At 36.9% G+C, this 6,384-nt stretch overlaps 1 non-coding gene across 1 annotated transcript; it reads right to left on the minus strand.

The window, feature by feature from the left end:
- Positions 1-260: 260 nt before the first annotated feature.
- On the minus strand, positions 261-387 carry LOC119818156. The gene has a single exon (XR_005286062.1). It is a non-coding gene; the product is annotated as a small nucleolar RNA SNORA33 (small nucleolar RNA).
- Between the last annotated feature and the right edge of the window lie 5,997 nt (positions 388-6,384).

The following is a 6,384-nucleotide window of genomic DNA, read 5'->3' on the forward strand; positions in this document are numbered from 1 at the left end:
GCCCAAGAGGGACACGCCTAAGAGGGACACGCCTTTAGACCAAGGGGGACACGCCTTTAAACCAAGGGGGACACGCCTTACAAAACAAGGTTTTGGGCTAGGCTTCCCCTTCATGTCTGGAATTTGGAAAGTTGGAACTTTAGTACTAATGATTCATAGAACTTTTTAAGTTTTTTAAAAATTAGATGCAAATTATTTGTTCAATATTAAGTTCTTTTAACTACAACTGTTTCAGTCTTAAGTGATTCCCACCATTATAACACCATTGCCATTTTCAGGGACCTTAAAGACTTCAGCTGTCCTTAAGGCTCATAACATGGCATCACCATTGCCTGCCTTCTCTAATATTCTGCACAAGCACATTGAGATAAGCAGATTGATTGGCTTCATAAAACTTTTTTTTAAAAATGCTTGTCTGGATTGGATCAGAGAGCATCATGAGTACTACAGGAAGATGAATTTGTTTCGTGAGGAAAACAATACAAAATCATGATCAAATCATTTTATTATTGGATAAGTTATCAGTTTTGCATGTGCCTTTCCAGCTTAGTGTTCTAGTTTGCTTTCTACTTCTAATATAAAGCACTCTGATCAAACACAAGGTGGGTAAGAATGGATCTATTTGTCTATCATCAAGAGAAACCAAGTCAGGAATCAAGGCAGGAGCTTGAAGCAGAAACCATGAAGGAATGCTGCTTACCAGCTTGCTCCACATGGCTTATTTCACCTGGCTTACCACCTGGTCTGCTTATCTACCTTTCTTGAACAGGCCAGGCCCAACTGTGTAGAGATGGTACTATTCACAGGGCTATGTGCCACTATGTCAATTAGGAATTGAGAAAATTCCTCTTAGACATGCCCATATGGCCATCTGATGGAGGTAATTCTTCAACTGAGGCTCCCTCTTTCCAGATATATCAAGTTGACAATTAGCATTAGCCATCACACCCAGGAAACAACAATTACAAAACATGATCTTTATAACACAAAACGGTGTACTGTCCTCAATTTTATGGACTTCAAAGAATATCAGATCCAAAATACATAATGATAATTGAAGAATAGGTACTTTTGTAGTTATCACCACTATGATAACAATATCAAAAATTTTATGTCATTTTGATATTACAGATAAATTTTCAGATATAATATCTACCTTGAATATTTTATTTCAAGAGAGGTAGTGTTGATTCTCAATCAAGAAGTGGCTTCCAGGTAGAGAGCAGAGATCATTTTTAGGTGGGAAGTTTTATTGACTCTAGGATATGGAAGAGATGCTATGTGAATAGTCAATGCACTAAACACAGATATACCATGTGTTCCTCATCATAAACCTAGGAGGAAGATTCTGCAATTACCACCTCATGTATTAGGAAATATGTGGAGTCAAATACATTGCCTAAAGGCATGCAGATCCTTTTTGCTAGAGCATGGGTTTAATACAAGTTTATATGACTCTCGAATCTATACTCTTAGCCTCTCATGTTTATTACTCTTTAAAGAAAAACATTCTCGAAGTAGGGTTCAGGGTTCTATGGAGGGCTGCCAAGATTCTCTAATAGTCTATAAAAGGATGATAAAGTTTCATTGTTTCTTTGACATTTTATAGCATCAAAATGGCGATTTTCATCCATAATTTTTATGTGCTATTAAGTTTCAACAGCTATAAATTTGGTATTAATTGATACTTATAAATCAAATATGTTTTACAGAATACTAGAGATTATTTACTAGGAAGATTGGCTAATTTTTTTTGTTTTTATAACGTAATGGAGATAGAATTTGGATCCACATGCTCGACTTCTGAGCTTCTTCAGATATCCAAATTGTGACATAGCCTGGTCATTCTCTGACAATGTACTGTTTATCTTCAGAGTTGCATTATTTGACTATATGGAAGAAATCTTTGCTCCTTAGAAGCAAGAGGTTCCTGTCTGGAGTTGACACACATCCACAGTTGCTTTAAGTGGACTAGACTATGAAAAAGGCTTTCCTAAACCAGACTTCTAAGAGAGGAAGTCAAGGAAATGTTTTAATTAAGGATCTTTAGGTAAGGTCTTTAATTTAACTGGACACTTATTAACATGTTTTAATATTCTAAAAAAAGATAAAAAATACTTTTATTTGCCTCTTATTATCATTTATAGAATAGGAAATAATTTTAGGAATGTAAAGTTTGAGCTTAATTCTGATGCCAAGAGATAACTAATTGGTAATATACAAGTGAATAAAGTCTTGGATCAAAGTGATGAAGTCATCTTAACTAGTTTCAAAACAGGGAAGAAAAAGTAAATGTTGAGCGCTTCAGTGGTAGTTGTTGATATAGTCAGCAAATACCAATGCAGAACTACAAATAAATAAAATCAAACGAGGCAAAGTGTCTGCATATAGTACTTCCTAAACTGTGTTCATTTCAGAGAGGTGGGTAGGCACTTAAGAAGTAATTTCTGTTAGACTAACAATCCCAAGAAGAAAGCAGAGTATTGAAATAAATAAATATTGTATAATTTATTTATCAAAACAATGCTGTGGTATAAGTTTCTAAGAATTTTATAAAAGTTTATCAGATTATTGTACAACTCATAATTAAAAAATATTAATTTGTATGAGTGCTGTGCTTGCATGTCTATGTGTGCCGCGTGACTGCAGGAAGTCCATCAGATGCCCTGTAATTGAAATGAAAGACTGCTCAGAACTGAGCCCAGGTTCTCTGCAAGAAGAGTAGGTTCCCTTAACTTCTGAGCCAGCTCTTCCACTCCCATAATTCATAAAATTTTAAGTGAGAATGTTTTTACCAGTTAACTTGTCACTTAAAGCAGACTGCATCTATTACTAATTCCAAAGTAGGCCTCGAAGCTGGGTATGGTGGCTCAGGTGGCTCACGAGTATGATTCCAACACTTGAGAACTAAAGCAGGGGATTGCTATGACCTTGTGTCCAACAGAACTTCAGTAGAAAACACATTTGGAAACTGTAGCTTGCATGGGAACATCTATATCTATTTTCTGACCATATGAGAATAAATATCTGCATGTTTCATTTCTATAAATGGGGAATGCCATAGATTTTGAAAACCTGCTATTGAATGATACATGATGGGTTGATAAGATTTCAATGACTAACTTGGAATATACTTTTTAATTTAATTAATTGGCTAAGATGTTGGGTATACTGACACATGACTTTAAATCCAGCATTTTAGAGACAGAGGCAGATGGCTCCCTCTGTTCAGGGCTACACAGTAAGATCCTGTACAAAAATAAGTTATTAGTTAAAATATAGATGCAAAAACTATCTTCATTTATTGAGTAACCAGGTATTGAGTGCTGAATACATTTCAGGCACTGTTTTAGGTATCAAGGGTACCATAGGAAATAAAATAAATGGAGTTCTTAATTTTATAGAATTATCATAATAGAAGACATTGATTTCATAACTGTACGTTCATCAGAAAGTAATAAGGGTTTTTAGGAACAGAAAATGAGCCATGTGGCAGACCATGTCCTCAGTATCTGCTTTGTCACCCAGGCTCATCGAATCCTTCAGAAATATTAGTGGGGTTCAGTTAGCTGTGTGAGGATTTAGAAGCAGGTAATTTCAGGGCAAGAGGATGTGTAGTTCAATATACTACTTGAAAATGAGCATGTTCCAGGACCATAAGGGAGATTGTTGTGTCTGAGGCAGGGAGCAGGAGGGACGGAGGAAGAGGTAAGTCTGGAGGTGATCATGAATAGATCAGCAAGGCCAGAAAAGGAGTCTGAATATAATTCTAAGGGCTGGTACAGAACCATTGGAGAAATTTAATCAGGGAAAAGGCATGCTCTAATTTGAGCTATAATACCAGTTGGCTGCTGTATGGAAAAGGAACTTGAGGGGGTAGTACGGTGTAGAAGCAATCACTACAGGCATTAAGTCAGACAGCAATAAAAAATGCATGTGCAGGTGAGGTAGACATGTAGTTCCCTACATTTTTTTTTCTAAATATCCAGATTCTGTAGAAGAGAAAGTAATTCTGATATTTATTTCTTTAGAAGATAAAGGGAACACACAGATTTAAACTAGGGCAGTGACATTTGTTTTTTTTTTTTACTAAAACACACAAAATTCATATTGGAGGAAAGACAAAAGATAGTATCTTCACCAAATACTACTGGAACACTAGATTGCTTGTAGACAAACGGAAGCATATCACTATCCCTTGTTTTATGTAAAAAGGCAACGTCAAATGTCTCAGTGACCCCAATGCAGAACTTGAAACTTGGGGAGAATCAGAGGATAAAGCAGAAAAACTGCTTTAAGACATAAGAATGCTCAACAACTTTCAGAATAGGACTCCCTTGTCCCTTGGGTGATATCAGCCACTGTTGCTGTTATTACAAGTGAAATCATATTGACTTTCAGAGTGAAATAGTGAGCTTTGGAGCACATCATGAAATTAAAAAACATTCATGAAGTGAGAGAAACAGTTAAGAGTTGAGGTGAGCATAAAGAGTGGGAGAAAATTTTGGACAGCTATGTATTTGACAAAGCGTTAATATCTAGAAAATACAAAAAAATTTAAAAATCTGAACAAGAATTTAAATAAGGCAGTCAATATCAGAACGAATGAAATGCAAGACAGTTGAGTAAAATAAAAGTGACCAGAAACATGAAAAAAAAAGTTCAGCTTCAGTAGCCAGAAGAGAAATTCAAAGCAAAGTTACATGGAGATTCAATCTCACCCAAGTCAAAGTGGCAGTCATTAAGAAAACTAAACCAACAAATGGCAGTGGGGATGTGGACCAAAAAAAGTAACCTCGTACACTTCTGGTAGGAACATGAACTCCTGAAATCACTCTAGAGATCAGTGATATTTCTCACAAAACTAAAACTAGATTTATGATATGAGCCAATGTTATCATTCTTGGGTATCTACTCTAAAACTCCAGCACATCACAGAGATTCTCACACAATGGATTATTTTTGGCCATAAAGAAGAATGGAATTGGAAAATAGATGGCACTGTATATAATTATATCAAGAGAATTAAGCCATTCTCAGGAATAAAAATAATGTGATATGTTTTTCTCTTATTTATAGTTCTCAGATTTTATATATGGATACATAATGATCACATGTGTGTATTTTACATGGAAGTAGAGGTGAAACTGTAAACAATTGCAGCCAACATGGAAACAGAAGGGGAAGAAAAGGGCAATGTCAGGAAGGTGCTCAATACACATACAAACTTATATGAAAATTTAAAAATCATAAAAAAGCACAAAATCATTCATGATTGCAAACAGTGATACATTTTAATAAGTTTCAATTAGTGATGGGGGAAGATATCAAGGAAACAGCTCCTTCCAGACACAGCAGGACTGCCGCACGTGTGAACTCACGGAGACTGGCAGCAGGCACAGGGTCTGCATGGGTCGAAGCAGAGAGGGCTCCAGTGCTGCGAGGGGAACTGGGCACCAGCTCCTTTGGTTATCCAAAAGCTATCTCTAAGTGTCGGCCACTCCCAAAGGAATAATTAGCTTTCTTCAATGGAGTCTCTCTAGGTACACAAATCACAGGTAAGGACCAGCAATGGATGGTCATGGCCTTTTTGAAGATGCCTTGTCTCCTAATGCTTTGTTTGGGCATTCTTCATAACCTTACAATCTTTTGTTAATATATTATGGTTTCTCTATGGGTTCCTTAGGCCTTTCACATTTTCTCCCCTTTTTCTTTTGTTTTACTCTGGTTTGATTTTTTTCTTGTTTATTTTCTAAAGATAGAGAGAAATAAAGAGTGTGGGTTTGGGTGAGTGGGAATGTGTAAAGAATCTGAGAGGATGGAAGGAAGGGGGCACTGTAATTAGAATATATTAGAAAGAAAATTATTTTTGATAAAACAAAATTAAAAGAAAAAACTAAAAACAGTGCTCAATATGCTATAGAAGCATGAAGGGAGTGTCTTATGTCTGTTCTTAAGGAAATCGCAGCACAGCAGGAAGCTTTTGGACAAGAATTCCATCACCTGTGGGCTTAGAGAAAGGTGAAGAGAGCCTTCTGCTGCTTGAGCAAACAAAAAGACGTCTTTGCACTGCTGAATGAGAAAAAGAGAACTTTTTTTTTAATTTTAATTTTAATTTTTATTAAAAATTTCCGCCTCCTCCCTGCCTCCCATTTACCCCCCTCCCCCCTCCACTCCCCCTCCTTCTCCTGTCCAGAGAGCAGTAAGGGTTCCCTGCCCTGTGGGAAGTCCAAGTTCCACCCCCCTCCATCCAGGTCCAGGAAGGTGAGGATCCAAACAGGCTAGCCCCCCCCCCCCCCATGCCATGCCCTTTTGCCATGGCGGACAAAAGAGAACTTTTTAGAAAGAATAGTGACATGACATTGGCTCTCAGAGTGGAGCACT

This window comes from Arvicola amphibius, chromosome 6, assembly GCF_903992535.2.
Source record: "Arvicola amphibius chromosome 6, mArvAmp1.2, whole genome shotgun sequence".
NCBI classification, from domain to species: Eukaryota; Metazoa; Chordata; class Mammalia; order Rodentia; family Cricetidae; genus Arvicola; species Arvicola amphibius.